Below are 16694 nucleotides of genomic sequence, written 5' to 3'. Positions count from 1 at the left end.
GATACCCATTGAACAAATTTTCCAAAAGCAAGGTAGCAAGATTATATCACATTTACTTAACTTTTCTTTTAAATACAGACATCGACTTTGTCTTTCATCGCTATGAAAACATCAAAAAAGAAAAAGGATGGTTGACTGTTTTATTAATCTTAGGACATAATTTATAATTTTACTTCTGGTATACTTCCCGAGGTTCTACAGTGAACACATGCCATTCTCCAGGAAAGGTAGATCATTATAGGATGGCTTGTATTTGAAGTTTTTGTTTTTGTTTTAATTTTTATTGTTATGTTAATCCCCATACATTACATCATTAGTTTTAGATGTATTTGAAGTTTTTAAGACTCATGATATGCAAGGGAGGGTGACAATTAGCTCATTCTCGGCAACTGGGCTTGGGAAATACTCTGCACATGCTATTTCCTCCACCTCATGACAATTCTGAAATGCTTATTCGCAAACAGAGACCCAGAAATCACAGCTGTGGGAAATGGAGAGAGCATGCAGGAGTTTTATGATTTTAACACAGCACAGAAGTTGCAGTGTTACAGAGAATGACAATAGCATCATTGATTACTCTAGCATATCTCAGGGAGGAGACATGGCTCAGTCATTAAGCCCTTTTGATTTGGGATACTTTATTTAACTGGAGTAATTCCATTCTCTCTGAATGAGACAGATTGGAAGTAGGGTCAGAAGTTCAGGATAAAAATCCAGCGATGGCTTTTCAGAGAAATCATGTCCTGTTTCCAGAGGCCAAGATTCCTTGAGTTTTATTCCTGATCATTATAAGACACAGCAGAGAGACTACTCAAGACATCTTCTCATTGAGAAGATAATGGTCACTGGCCATCTGCAGCAAACCCCAAGATCAGGTCCTATGTCAGATTAGCACACAGACATGTTGGCTAAATGTTTAATGAACAAAAGAAAAAATTATAAGATGCATTTTGATGGACAAGTACAGAATGTGGAACTCAGGCTAATATTTCAAGGAAGTTCATCACTGGGCTCAATTTCTCTTACCATTACTTTTATGTTGTCATTTCTAGTTCTCCCTTGAGGATTCCCAAATAAACTTAGCTATCCATGAAAATATTTACTCAAAAAGCCACTACTCTCAAGAAATTTGTCTTTCCCTTTGACCTCAAACTGAATTTAATAACAGACTACAACCGAGCTGTGAAAAGGATGGAATCATATGGAAACCAGGGCACATTAGGATGGAGAAAGTGAAATTTCTGGAAAGCGGCACCTTACATTTGAAAAGTAGCTTCCAGAATGAGCCCTAAGAGTGAAACCGTACTTGAGTATACAATCAAGGTAAATCTAATGGGATGCAAGCTCCATAAGGGCAGGGAGCTTTGGCTGTTGTATCTCTCCCAAGTCTTTTCATTTTCTGGGTGATGCCCTTTGGGTTGTTTTTTTTTTAAGTTTTATTTATTTAAGTAATCTCTACACCCCACGTGGGGCTCGATCTCACGACCCTGAGATCGAGAGTCACACGCTCTTACGACTGAGCCAGCCAGGCGCCCCTTGATGATGCCTTTCGAAGCACGAAAGTTTTTAATTTTGACAGAGTCCAATTTACCTATTTTTCTATTGTCATTTGTGCTTTTGATGTCATAGCTAAGCAACCTCATCCAAGGTCGTGGAGATTTACACCTCCGCGTTCCTCTAGAAGTTTTATCTCTTACCTTTAGGTCCGTGAGCCATTTTGAGTTAAGTTTTGTGTACAGTGCAAAGTAGGGTCCAACTGTGTCTTTTTATTAATGGACAGCCCGTTGTCTAAGCACCACTGATGGAAGAGACCATTGGAAGACAACTGAAGTGTCTTAGCACTTTTGTCGAAAATCGATTGACCGTATCATGAAGTCCTCGGGTTTTGATGTGGTTGCTAACATATTCTGTGCTGAATGCTACTCTGGCTTTGAGTAAACCTGACCCAACCCCACCAGTAGCTCTAGAGTAGGTGCCATGAAATGTGGTGTGGAGTACTAGCTCTACACACTTGCGGGAGGATGATGTTGGGAAAATCAAGGAAAATGTCCATTTCTAAGTTCTCCTATTTTGTAAAATGAGGTGAATAATATCTGCTGTCTCAGCCATGTGGGATTGTTGTGGTAGATACGTGGAATACTATATGAGGAAATAAGTAACACCGTGAAGTCATAGACAAATCTGAGATGGTATTGTCTGTATTAAGAAGTAGCTTTGTTAATAGACTACGATTGAGTTTGGGATCCATTTCACTCTGAAGATCATTGGGACTTGGGTTACTCTATGGTAGGAAAACTGTCCCAGTTGCCATCATAACATGGGGTTCCACTTAATCCCAATTCTGGCCATTTGATATTTATGATGGATAGATTTGTTTTACAAAAAAAGTAGACCAAAATCTACTTTGTTGAGCCAATATGTTTTGAGAAAGCTGATACCACAACCACCATGGCCCCAAAATATAAATTCCCAGAAATTTGGAAACATGATCTGTTCATTTTTGGCCAAGTATTTTCCTCAGATCTTTTAAAAAACACAGAATTGACTTTCCTTTGAAACCAGGAAAGTTGAATCTCTTTTTATACTTTGATGAAGTTTCCAAATTTTTGTAACTCTAGCATTCTTATATTCCAAAAGGTACAATAAAATAAGTTGAATGCTATCCTATATTTCTAAAATTCTTCCACTACAAAGAAGTTTTCCACAGTTTTGCTGTTTTATAAGTCACTTAAAAGGAGTTAATGATTTGATTGGACTTCACTTCTTCTATGGGCTATTAATCCAAATATGGCAGGGTTTATTGGTTGCTAGCAGTGTGTTCAGGTGTTTCTAGTTCCCAGGTTTGGTTTGGAAGCTGGCAGCTCCTAGTTACGATTTTAGCTTTCAATTTCAGATTCACATCTTTTGATTCAGAATCACTAAGGCTAATGGAAGTGCTTTGAGTAGAGCCAATCCAAGGATGAAAGAAATAGCCCCCAAACCTCCTTTCATAGACCGCTACTTCCACCTTCTTCGTCCCTACCCTAAAGACAAGAGTGGGTTGGGGATAATTAGGAATGATGGCCCGGTGGTAGGTGACTACTGGATCCCACCTCTGTACCACACTGGGAAATAGGGCACGTATCCTTCAGCGCCCTTGACATTGCAGGACAAAATAGAGCTTAAAATTAGGCCTCTTCCCATTCCAGGCTTCTCACTGCTAGCTTTTTTTCTCATCTCAATTATACTCACGTGCAAATGTCACCTCGGCTCCTCATATGAGAAGAAACTCAGTTACTTTGACTTCATCTCTGTTCTTGCCTCACCCATGTGCTCAGCACACAACCTCTCTCCGTCTGGAGTTACAACTTCCTTTCTCATCCTGAAACGCATCATCCCCCGCCCCCCAACCAAATCATTGTTTCTAGTCCTTAGCACTAACTTTATCTCTTTGCAAAATACTCTAAAGTAATTCTTCTCAAGTTAGTCCCAATCCCAATTCTGGCAGAATTTCTTTCTTCTTTCAGATGTAATTATCCTACTTTTTAGGCCCTGATGCCTTCTCTGAGGCTGCAAGCGACACAGCCAATGTCATGCAAGCTCAAGTCTACTCTTAGAAAACACTTGGGCCTTCACTGTGAAAGACCTACATACAACTATTGATTCGTTCATCAATCTATTCATTTATTCATTCGAATAATAGCAACTGGGTTCCCAGGGCATCTCAGACAGCATTCCAAGTGCTGGGCATGAAGGACGTCCAAGATAGACAAAGTTCCCATTATCACAGAGTTTACATCTGAGCACAGGGGAACAGGCTGAACAAGTCAAGAAATAAATAAAAATTCTGGATCACGACAAATGCCTAGAGGAAATGAAACAGGGTAATGCGATTGAACATGGCTGAGAGTAGGGTCCATTTTATGGGTCAGACAAGAATTCTCTGACAAGTCTCTGAAGGGGTGAAAAGGAACCAGCCAAAAGACATAAAAAAGGTATTTGCTGGCACTCCCAGCTCTGCTTTTAACAGAGACCCCCCACACAAATTCTACAGTGTAGCTTCATTATTTACAGATTCTGTATTTGTGATTTGCCTACTCACTCCAACTCAAAAATTAATTTGTAACCCCAAATCAATACTTGTGGCCTCTTTGTGTTCGTTTCAGACATGCTCAGAGCACGAAAAACACATGAGTCACCCTACTAGCACCCAGCTGAGGTTGAACAAGGACACGCTTAGCCTTCCTGCTTCAGCTCTTCTATAATCCAAGGATGGAGACAACAGGGACAGCACAGTGTGGTGCAAGAAGCTCTGGTTCTGGGGCCAGCTGGATAGGTTTTGAGTCCCAATTCTGGCACCTGTGCGTGGGTCAGCCTCAGGCAAGTCACTTAACACTCTGGAACCTCCTTTTCTCTTTCATAAAACAAAGACAACAGAATCTACCAGGATGACTTGCTTGCGAGATTTAAGATTATGTAATCTAGGTGAGGGGTCGTATGTGTGTGCGTATGTGTGGCTATTTCCCCAAAGAGCAATGGTTCAGTATTGGCCAATTCAGTGTTCCTGGCAACTTTATAGACCTTAACTACCCCAAATGACGAGAATCGATTGATTTACCTACTATCTAGTGTGTCCATAATGGTCCCAAGTATTTAGGGAGCAGGAAAGGTAGAATGAGAAGGGAAATTACATAAGACACAGAAGAACAGCCTGGTTTGTAGAGTTGGTACCCCGCTCTCTCCTATTCCTACATAGTTTCGCTTCTTCCCATTGACAGACTATGACTACCTCATCCCTTACAGCCTAATGAAAGAAAATGAAGACAGTCAAAAAATGAAGTGAGCGTAGAAGGCCAATACTCCTGTCCTGTCCTCCTAGCCCTGAGATCTCATTCAGCACTCATGTCAGATACCAACAGTCAGCAGCCGACCTGTGGGAGTCGCCCCTGGGCGCACGGTTTATCTGCCTTTGCTAGAATGCAGTTACACGTACTCATTCCTCGGCATTGTTAATGATAACATAAACGGGTTAGCTATTTTCTCCAGAGCACTTAGTTAGCAATGTCCAGTAAAAAGTCCCCCCTGTTAAGCTTTATGGTATAATAGTGTTGTGGTATTTCACAGAAGGGGTGGGGTGAGGCGGACAATTTCTTATTTTGTTCTTGTCATATACGTATAAACATTAAAAGGATTTAATTACATACACACTAAAAACTGGACTACGTGTCTGCAAAATGTTCTTTAGCAGTCTGTAAACAGTTTCTAAGTATTTCTAAAAACTTGCTCTTTTAATTTGACTTGTATTCAACTGCAAAATGAGATGTTCAGTGCAGAGTATAAACATCATTAGATTTCAGACACATGTGGCCTTAACATCTTTAGAAATATTTTATGAAACTCTTAGAAGGTGACATCAATGGGGACAAAGTATCTGGCCACTTCTCATGGGTGACATTGGACTAAGACACATTTTAGAAATCCTCATTTTTCTCATTTTGAAATGCTTTGTTGAAATGGGCTAGCCATCTCTAGATTTTGAGAATAGAACCTTTTAATTCCTCTCCTGAGAAGGACATGCTGACTTGATAGATCACCTTCTATTCATACACAGATGCAAACAGCTGAGTAAGTTTCAGAGAGGATAAGGCTGGTGTGTCGGAAAAAGGAAATTTTATTTCAGGGTGTGGAGGAAGAAGGGGTGCTGGCGTTACACAATCCCGGAGGCCACCATTCATGTTGAATTCCACGAGAACGGTGCCCCCTGCCCCCCAGCCCGCGCAGCCCAGGAGCCTGCCCCTACCACACGGGCCCACCATTAGTGCACTCTTGAAATTATTCTATCAAACTGCGACCCCTCGGGTCAAAGATTCTAAACCTTGCTATCCTTAAAATCACTACCGATGAGATTGGGGGTTTAGAAGACAAATGTCTACTTTACAAATTTGCCTAGAATTGGTCCTCATGGCAAAAGCAAAGCTGTACCGTGATTCAAATTAAGGTGACCTTGAGAAAAGTTAAAACTCTTTTTTATTTTATGTTATGTTGATGTTGTTATTGGTTAAACTCAACAGCATTTTTCTCTGTTGCTAAGAATATGTAATTTTGAGTCCGCATCCAAATTTAAAGGGGTTAGTGTTATTATTATGTCTTAGTAGCACCATTATTTCATACTGTTATATGCTCTAACATCTATAACAATCCCATCTCGCTCTAAAAGAAAAACACTGGAGGAGTTCATTCCAATCTGCCCGGGGCTGGAGCAACGGAAACACAATGGAGCTGCAGATAAGCTGATAATTTGGCCAGGAAGATGAGGGTACAGGGAAAGCCTGTATGCAGGTGGGCTCCGTGCCCTGCTGTGGACTGCTGACCAGGTGCGAAGAGAAGTATGAGGATCTGAGGGTGCTCTGGGTTTTATTGCCAAAGGCAGCTGTGATGAACGTTCCAGACCCTGGGGCAGAAGTTAGAGCTGCCAGAAGGAACAATGAAAGCAACTCTAACACTTGAGTTTGTATATAAAACTGAGCCAAAGAGAATTGAGTAAGAGCAGACTGTATTACTGTAATTCATCGAATATGTTTATATGTAATCTTCACCCTAAAACTCTCTCACACCGAAGTCAAATATTTGTGGACCTAGCTCAAGTAGACGAGAGAGGGAAGAGTGGCCAAGTTCCCAGGGTCCCTGTCTTTGAGGGAGAAACCGGAGTACAGGACAATATTTTTTAATATTTTATATGTTCAGGGGCGCCTGGGTGGCTCAGTCGTTAAGCATCTGCCTTCGGCTCAGGTCACGGTCCCAGGGTCCTGGGATCGAGCCCCGCATCGGGCTCCCTGCTCCGCGGGAAGCCTGCTTCTCTCCCTCTCCCCCTGCTTGTGTTCCCTCTTTCACAGTGTCTCTCTCTGTCAAATAAATAAAATCTTTAAAAACAAATTTTCCTCCGTTCATTTAAAGTTGAACACTTTTGACGGAAACCTTTGAAAGCCAAAGAGACAGGCTTTTCAGAAAAATAAAAAATGGAATCCCTTCATAAAGTGCTTTTGGTGAGAGTAGTGACGGTATGGATAGAAGCTACACAGAATCCGGCCTTTACCGCAGAGTGACGTGGGGGAAAATGCTTTGGCCCAGAGGAGGTCAATTCTGCATGCTGATGAACTCTCCATACGGGATTCTGCCATATTTTTGCTATGGGATCAAAAAATAGCTCCCAGGAACCTCATGATAAGTCCTCTTTTCTTGAGGTTTCTAAGATTATGAAGCTTGAATGTTGGATAAGGAAGTGCGATGCCATTAAAAATGGCAGCCTGCTGTGGTAAGCTGGCAATAAAAGTCTTCTTACAAATGAAACACAACTGTGACGATACAATAAAACTGTCCAGCGAGAGCACCACTGCTAATGCCCAAAACTCTGAGGCTTCACACAAAGGAATTTCCCCCCAAGGGGAGCACACACAACATGCCCATCCAAGACATTGTTGATGTTACTGTTAATTTTTCAGTAAAGCGAAATCGTCAGACAAGGTGAAATGATTTGGAGTGAACAACGGCTAAAGGAGGCAGTAGTTCAGAACTCGAGGTCCTGAAGAAGTCTTCCTGGGGCTGAATGCCAGGTCCTCCTTGCCTCCTAGTCGTATGTTCTTGGGCATTTGCTGAAACTCTCCATTTCTCAAGTTCCTCTTACCTGGTAGACCAGGTGCTCTCCCAGGGAGCATTGGCAATGTGTGGAGACATTCTCCATTGTCACAAGCGGGGCAGGGGCCAATGCCTTGTATCTAGTGGGTGGAAGCCAGAGATGCAACCCAACAAACATCTAGCAATGCTCAGAACAGCCCCCGACACAACAGAGAATGATCCAGCCCCCAATGTCACTAGTGCTGAGGCAGAGAAACCCTGGGGTAGCTTGTGGTGAGAGCTAAATGAATTAGTACACGAGAAACCACTGAAAAATGTTTGGCACATAGTAATTACTCAATAAATGATAACTATTACTATTGTTAAGAAACTCTGTTTAGGGGCGCCTGGATGGCTCAGTCGTTAAGCGTCTGCCTTCGGCTCAGGTCATGACCCAGGGTCCTGGGATCGAGCCCCGCATCGGGCTCCCTGCTCTGCGGGAAGCCTGTTTCTCCCTCTCCCACTCACCCCTGCTTGTGCTCCCTCTCTCGCTGTGTCTCTCTCTGTCAAATAAATAAAATCTTTAAAAAAAAAAAGAAAAAGAAAGAAAGAAACTGTATCTGGAATGTCCACATAGAATCAAAGCTACAAGTTCTAGGACTGGTCAGCCTGAGCTGATTACCTGCAGGACTTAATAGCATGAATCGAAATTTTTTTCCATCTACATCTTTCACCAAAACAATGGCTTTGGAAGCTATAACATGAGAGCTAACTCCAGAATTTTTGGAGTTATTTTCAGATCCCAAATGCATTCTCTAAAGGCTCCTTCCTGATGCAATGGGGTGGGGGAGAATCTTCCAAGATGTAAAGCAGGAGTTGGGAGACTTGCTGTAAAGGGCTAGACCAGTAAATAATATGGCTTTGAGGACCACACAGTCTCTGTTGTAGCTACTCAACACCGCCGTTGTAGTAGGAGAAGGGTCTCTGACAAAACAGAATTAAATGGGTGTGGCTGTGTTCTAATAAAACTTTATTTAGGAAAACAGGTGATGAGTCAGATTTGGCCCAAGGGTCATAGTTTGCCAACCTCTATAGAGCACAGAGGAAAAGATCACGGACGTTGTAATCAGAGAGCTGCGCATATGAAAAAGGTCTAATCTGTGTAAGAATGTCTCCTTGTTTGCATACTTTCAATGAAAATATCTGTAAACTCTCTGGCGCATAGTAGGTGCTTGATAAATATCAGTTTTCTCCTGTCAGGGCATGAATAGTTGCGATTACTGAGGATTCACAGGATTTCAATTTGAAAATGAAAATAGACTTGCAGGATGGTTTTTACTCTCCCCGACGTTCTGCAGGCTTCTGTCACAGTTAGAATAACGTTGCTCTTCCCGTGCTGTCTTCATCAGAGCCCACTCGACTGCCTTCAACCTCACATCCTTGGCATTAACGCTACAGCCTTCTCTTTCTGTGTTAAATGGTAACTCTGTTCGAAGCAGTTCCAAAAAGAAGCAGCAGAATGGAAGGTGTTGCTCATAATTCATTCAAAAACAATAAACTCCTCCCTTCCTTTCTCTTATTAATTACACACTTTATAAAACAAATGCTCCACACCCTTCCGTTTGGGTTGGGCAGGCAGAATGAAAAAAAAAAAATCTATTAACCTGTCATGGACGATTGTGTCTATCAAGTCTTTTTCATAAAGTTTCGGAGAAGTGCTACTTTCTATTAAGTAACTTTCAACGAATGTATTTGGCAAAAATCACACTGTGGTCAGAAGCTAAAAAATAATTTACAGAAGGGGACGGTTAATTGAGTGCTGGGGAGGACAGAGGTGATCCATCTCAGGGAAGGGAAGTCATTTCTAATGGAAAGAGGAAGCTTCTATCCCACGACCTTACATGACTCATCTTATGTGTCATTTCTCATTAAGTAGCGTTCTTTTCAGTTGTTGTGCCATGATTCCTGAATAGCGGTGTACTGGAAAAATACCAGGTTGAACTCCTATTCAGGCTTGAGGGACTCAAGGATAGATGCTATCTGCTCCCCCGCAAAGTTACAGAGAAGGAGGATCGGGTCCCTGCTCTTCAGTGTGCCTTACAGTGAGTGAAATATACTCCCTTGTATCATCTTCCAAGCGCAACTGGAAAATGTTAAGCTTTGGTCTGTCTTCCTGATGCATCCACAAGTAACATCCACAAGTAACAACACCTTGCCTGGTCGTCGTCACTCTAGAATGCCAGCAGAAGCTGGTAGACTGATTTTTAAATATCTAGATGCCCTGTGTTTAATATTCACATTTATTCAAAGAACATGAAAGAGAGGAGAGTTTAGGGAAACTGAACATGTGAGCTGGGGGCACGAGGGGAAAAGGGATGTGCACTATCATTCATTCCATTTTAGAGGAGGCCTGCAGTTCTCTCTCCAGGAAGCAGGGCAGGAGACTGGGCTGGGAGTACAAGTCATTGCCAGGAAACACCAGTAGGAGGTGGGGAGGTGAGACAGGGAAAGGTATGAAGGCAGGACAGTGTGCTTCGCCTCGACCACGGTGGGCAGCTGGAGATTAATCCCGGTGGGTGACGGGAAACTGCGCAGAACAGTCCAGCTGATGGGAAGGAAGTGCGGGATGTACCTAAGATCTCCCATCAGTGGCCCGGTGAAGGCTGTTGGGGGTGGCTGCGTAGTCATTCTCCTCTGAAACTAACAGGGGGGTACCCTGGATGGGGGAGACCCCAGGCGGAGTCTGAGCGGCTTCCAGACGGAAGGAAGCTCTCGGGCCAGGGGACATAGGACTGGTGAGTGCTCTAAGGGCGTGGCACTGACCATTTCAGACAGAAGCACCTACGTTAGAGGGGACTACAATCAGGACCATTCTTAAGAAGAGCTCCAGAGGACATCAGGGGGCACCCGTGTCACACTCGTCCGGCTTATTCTGTAGCTCCAATGACTTCTGACTAATCGCAGGGCTGAACAGTTTGCATCTGACCTTGGTCGTTTTTTACTTCGGGCCACAATCTACCCACAAAGGTTCATTTACAACTGACCATAACTGGGTCTACATTTGAGCAACAGCAGGCGAACGTGCCTGGGGGAAAACACATGAAAGCCAGTGAGTCGGACTAAAAATACATATATTTCTTTTATCTGGAGACCCCTAGATTTTCCAGCGTTCCAACTCATTGGGAAATTATTATTGTCCTTCTGAAACAATGGCTTTCCAGTTTTAAGCCCCAATAGGTACAGTTTTCTAGAGTCAAATCGAATCTTAAAATACTTAAGTCAGGGATGATGCGAAGAAGTTCCTCTCTCTCTCTCTCTCCATTATCTGAAAGGTCAAATATATTTCTGTATACAAACCTGACAGATGTTGCCTTCTCACCTCCTCAGTGGGAAACAGAATGCTCTGTTTACATTTGTCAGGATCAGGGGGTGGTGGGGAGGCGGCATCCTGCCAGGTAATGGAAACACTGCTCACTTTAATTTTATTACCAAGAACAAAGCCTTCTTATTGTTTACTAGAACCCTTAAAGGCGGGCCTCATGGGCATAGTTCTAATTTTTTCGAGACCACAAACAAGAGGAATTCTTTAAGGCCATTTCATGAACAACAGAAGGAAAAAATACTTTATTCTGCAAAAATTAAAGCAATCCTTTGTTTAAGTAGCCGGAGCCTGACTCAGGTCAGCCTTGCATGTGTTCTCTTTACGCGGGCCTCTGCTACCAGCATTAGCCAGGCGTGCATCCCGTCGTGAAGCTGAGCTCGAGGCTCTGTCACAGATACGAAAGAAACCACCTTCCTTTGGGATATCATCTCTTCGGCACCATTATTTCCAGATACCTGCTAAAGGAAGAGACACTGTGCACCAGAACTAAGCAGGCCAGCACTCCCCTTGCAATCTCCATGTACAGAACGACGGACCGCACGAGTCTCGATGCGGTGCTATTTTTTTTTTAAAGATTTTTATTTATTTATTTATTTGAGAGAGAGAATGAGAGAGAGAGAGAGAGCATGAGATGGGGGAGGGTCAGAGGGAGAAGCAGACTCCCCGCTGAGCGGGGAGCCCGATGCGGGACTCGATCCCGGGACTCCAGGATCATGACCTGAGCCGAAGGCAGTCGCTTAACCAACGGAGCCACCCAGGCGCCCCTCGATGCAGAGCTTATTATGATCCTGCCAGCGAACCAAACTGTCCATGCAGTCCCCGCTTCTGCGGCACGTGTTCCTTCCCTCTCTGCCTCAAGCGTAGGCGGCTAGAGCTACTGCTTTCCAGAGATCTCTGCGACGGCCTTAGCCGCTGAGGAATGTAGTGAGAGGGAATGAGGACACGCCTGTCTCTCCGGGGGTGAGGAGGGTATCAGCGGTGTGCGGTGGTAACACGGAGGCAATCTGTGCACTCGCTGGATGCCCGCAGTGTGCCAAGCACCGCACTAGGACCCGGTACAAAGTCTGCCTTCCAAAGGCAGTGACTACATCAGAGAACAGCTAGCAAACATGACGACGGCACACACAGTTCTCGAGCTGTGTGGTCCAACACGGCAGCTACTAGCCCCCTGTGGTTTGGGGGTACTTGAAATGTGACTAGTCTGAACTGAGGTGTGCCGTGAATAAGAAACACGTATATGAATCATTTTTGTGTTGATTACATGCTGAAATGATAATGTTTTGAATCTATCAGGTCAAGTAAAATGTACTAGTAAAATTAATTTTACGTCTTTGTCTCTACTTTAAAAAAAAATGTGGTTACTTGGAGATCTCAAACTATATACATGGCTCCCATTATATTTCAATCAGATGGTGTGATTCCAGAGGGTTTCAGAAATGGGGCAATTGGTGTGTGTTTGAGTAGCTGAGGAAGGTTTGCTTCGGAATATGGAAGTGAGACTGGTCTTTGAAGATCAGAGTGAACAAGAAAGGAGCTGGGAAACCCAGGGATGAGGAAGATGAGAAAGGCACCAGAGCACAGGAAAAACAGAGCATGTCCGTAGGGAGGTAAGGATGTATATTTCAATGATATGTAGGGTGCAGTGGGCATGTATCTTGAATTGGTTATCTGGGAGTGGACAGAGAAACACCAAAGCCGGGTATAACTCACTGTCCCTCGTGAAAATTGAGGTCAACTGTGGAGAGCTGGCTATGGCCCATCTCACAAAGAGCTTACCTAAGGCAAAAAGGTGAATTTGGAGACGCAACTTTGGGGAGGGGATCTTTTCTTGACCTTCTTCTAATTGACTCCCTTTGTATCCTTGACCTCACCGGTCTGCACCATCTCTCTTTGAAGCTATCCATGCTTGGGGTGCCGGGATGGCTCAGTCGGTGAAGAGTCTGACTCTTGGATTTCCGCTCAGGTCATGATCTCAGAGTGGTGAGATCGAGCCCCGCGTCGGGCTCCGTGCTGGGCATGAAGCCTGCTTAAGATTCTCTCTCTCCCCTCTCCTCTGCCTGCCGCTCCCCCCACCTCCACCCTGCGCCCTCTCTCTCTTTCTTAAAAAAAAAAAAAAAAAAAAAAAAAGAATGAAGCTATCCCCGCTTACTTGCTCTCCCCTACGGTTTTCTTCTGCAATGGTGGTGGTGGTGGCGGTGCTGGGGAAAGTGACGAGGCTGGTAGGAGGGAGGCGGGAGGCAAACTGCAGAGCACTATCAGTGTACAAACTGGGCTTTGCCAAAAGGACAGTGAAAAGTGAATTTAACCTGGTCTGGAAGAGAAAAGGAAAGACCAGAGAATTCAGATGTCTGTCAGTTGCCGATTTTGAGGTATGGCGGGGTGTGTGTGTGTGTGTGTGTGTGTTTGGAGAGCAAGAGAGTCTGATATTGGGGGAAAAAAAGAGAGAGCGAGTCTGATATTGAAAATGTCACCCCATAAACCATCTTCAGACCTAAGCTGACTAGCCATCCTCCATGTGTGAAAGTGTTAAAAAATGTTTCCCCCAACTTGATTCAAAGTGGCTATCTGGTTATTTTTGTCTTTTACAAACCAGAACGGATAGAAAGGCTATCCCAGAAAATCAAAAGGAAAGAGACAGATTTACAACAGGGGAATGGGGAAGACCCACCGTGACCTCCTTTAAGGGCTCAGCAATGACGCAATGGACAGTTCTTTAATCCTTGACTTCCCTCTGCCAACCCCATCCTCTTAGCCCTCTTCCGGTGACAGAGCCCTCGTGCTGGGAAGAGCTCCCAGTGTGCATCACCCATCCTGCTACGGCCTCCGGGAATTATGGCTGCTGAGATCTGCCATCATACGAACCCTGTCCTGCGTATGGTCTTCTCAAGAAGGGTCCTTTCTCTGCCCTTCAGGATGAGAATTTATCTGACGCGCTGATCTATGCAAATGCACTCACTAGTGACAGAGGGAGGGCAGAAGGAGGCAGCTGGTCTCTCTGGGAGGGTCCTGTTTCCTCATCAAGAGCCATGTGCTATGTGCTAACAGCAGGAGACACTAGGAAAAGAAAGATACTGCCTTGCTTCCTGAGGAGTCTAACCGACTAGGAGAGGCAATTAGACGTGCACTTAAAGACCATGAGGATATTCGCCCAAGGACTGTATCTATATCAACAAACCACTATGTAGTTTTCCTTAAGCTTTTAGAGTCAAGTTATGAATCTCATTATTCTATTCATATATCTAAGAAATTTTCTAAAACCAAGAATAATCACTTTCAGGGGGGTCCTGAATCAATGTTTAACTCAACTTGAGCAGACATAACTCCATTAATCAATGCCACATATAAATTTGTTGATTAAATTCCTGTACACATTTTTTTTTTTAATTGAGGTAAATTTACCTACAGAAAAATGCATAAATCTTAAGGGACAAGTCAATGGATTTTGATAACCAACATGACCAACAGCTTAATCAAGATATAAAAATATCTCCATCACCCAGAAAGTACCCCCAGAGCCCCTCTTCCAGTCTGTTCTCACCCCCATGGGTAACCACTGTTCTGATTTTTATCGCCAAATTCCTGTAACATTTTAAACTGCATTTATAAATGTAACATATTCAACTTACTTTATAAGCACTTTAAATGCCTAACAGGGTAAAATTAAAACCCTAACAAGGTAAACCTTCTCACATCCTTAAGTAGCTCTTAGAAATCTAATAAACGAAACTTACAAATGTAGTGAAACTCAAGTTCTCCTGAACATTCCAACACTGGTTTGAAACAAACTATTTTACACTTTTTAACTTAAAAATCACAGGTCTAAAATAAATTACATGTTTCAGATTGGAATCTCAAAGCTAACCTGTCAAATTTCTGTAATATGCCATTTTCCCTTAAATGCTACAAACCCTTAAAATACAAACATATGTTTTAGTTCCAAATTGTAATACAAAATATTGATTCTATCGATATGGTTTAGGGCTTCACGTTTACACATACTTCTCAAACTTCCTGGGGAGGAGGAAAAAAAGAACTTTCTTTATAACGGGAGCAAACCGATCATCTCAAAGAAGTTGAGGTTACCAGGTCAGGGATTCATGGTTAAAGATTTGAGAATACTCTCACAAGACCTGGAGGCCCATTGGCACCATGGAAGTATACTCACCAGGGCCCTTGTTATGGTGAGTTGGACAGGGTTTCCAATTCCCCAGCAGATGGGATCGTTTCTCGCCATGAGAACTCCCCTAGGAATCTAAGCTTTTAATCATCTCTTTCAACTCCATCACCTGGTTTGGGTAGCTGAAGTTCAGTAACCACTCCGGTTGCTTTATTATTTGATTTGATTCAATCCCCTACCACCACCCCCCCTTTTGTTTACTGGCTGAATCTTGTTATGTCTGCCTACACGTCACATTTCCACGGTCATCTCAATGACATCTGCCTCAAAACGCTATTGTGATGGTAGGAACTTGCTAAGTGGTCGTTTTTGTTTTTGTGTACATCTGCGTAAGTCCTGCCACTTTTGCCTTCCCCACACCACAGGGAACATGTTGCTGAGGACCTGTGAGACTCGATTCAGTAATCACCTTCTAACACCTGCAAGGACAACAAGGCGCCATCTTCCCAACCGAAGTAAACAGATGGAAGGCTTTCTTGGACTCATCATGGCCCCAAACTGAGCTTGCCTGGTCAGATAATTAGGCTACTAGGATAATTTTCATCACCTCATATATATAAACCTGATGTTCTATCTAGTGAAAATACTTTTAAAAGCATAGTAAAAGCTCTATCATAAATTCCCAGGTTGGGAATTTACCTCACTTGGTTGTAAAAATCTTTATTTGTGTTGCTCCTCACTGAAAGCTTTTTACATTCAGTGGTGGCCTCAGGCTTTTTAAAGAGCTGAATTTAAAATTTCATATTTCTGTTTCAAACAAAAATAATCTGCTACAATTGTGCTCTTGTTAACGAACACTTTATATGCATGACTCAATTATTTTGCTAGAGTATTTCAAAATTAGAACAGAGCTCTTCAGTTTTCCCTATAACATTTAGCAATTAAAAATAGAAGTGAATCAAATGAAGGTAAAAGATGATGTGTCCCATTTCTCTCACACTCTGTAATTATCTTATGTACAGAGATAATTTCAGCTTGATTACCATAAAAAGCAATTTTATATTCATTTGTTGAAAAAATAATTTAAACTAGATATTAAGACCCAGAAACAAAAGACGCTAGTTCAGTAACAAAATGATGGATTGATGGTTGGAATCAGGCTCATCTCTGAATGGCATGAACAGGCACAATCATGAGACTCAATCTTCTACCTGACAGTCACCTTCTCATCTGGGATGGTTCCTCTCACACCTCTGACTCTCTGAGCTGGATCCATCCAACTTACCGCTATCCCGTGTGATAACTACAATGGCCATTTGTTTAGATCTGTCATTACCCATTCTTATTATTCTTTATATCATGCCAGAAGCATCCCTACTGCTCTAGTCAAGCGTCTAAATATTTCAAGGCAAGGAGGTTGTGTGTAGAATAGTGTAAGGGAGACGTGATGAAGAATCCCTCTATTACAGGGAGAAACCACATTTATCTTTTTTTTTTTTTAATTTATTTATTTGACAGAGAGAGACACAGCGAGAGAGGGAACACAAGCAGGGGGAGTGGGAGAGGGAGAAGCAGGCTTCCCGCGGAGCAGGGAGCCCGATGTGG

General features: G+C 43.0%; 1 protein-coding gene across 5 annotated transcripts in view; it reads right to left on the bottom strand.

The window, feature by feature from the left end:
- MID1 (midline 1) overlaps window positions 1-16694 on the bottom strand; it is a 587779-nt gene that overhangs the window by 43388 nt on the left and 527697 nt on the right. The gene's annotated exons all lie outside the window — the stretch shown is intronic.

Source organism: Halichoerus grypus, chromosome X, assembly GCF_964656455.1.
Source record: "Halichoerus grypus chromosome X, mHalGry1.hap1.1, whole genome shotgun sequence".
Classification (NCBI taxonomy): domain Eukaryota; kingdom Metazoa; phylum Chordata; class Mammalia; order Carnivora; family Phocidae; genus Halichoerus; species Halichoerus grypus.
The sequence above is the reverse complement of the archived record's forward strand: the minus strand, read 5'-3'. Positions and strand labels throughout refer to the sequence as shown.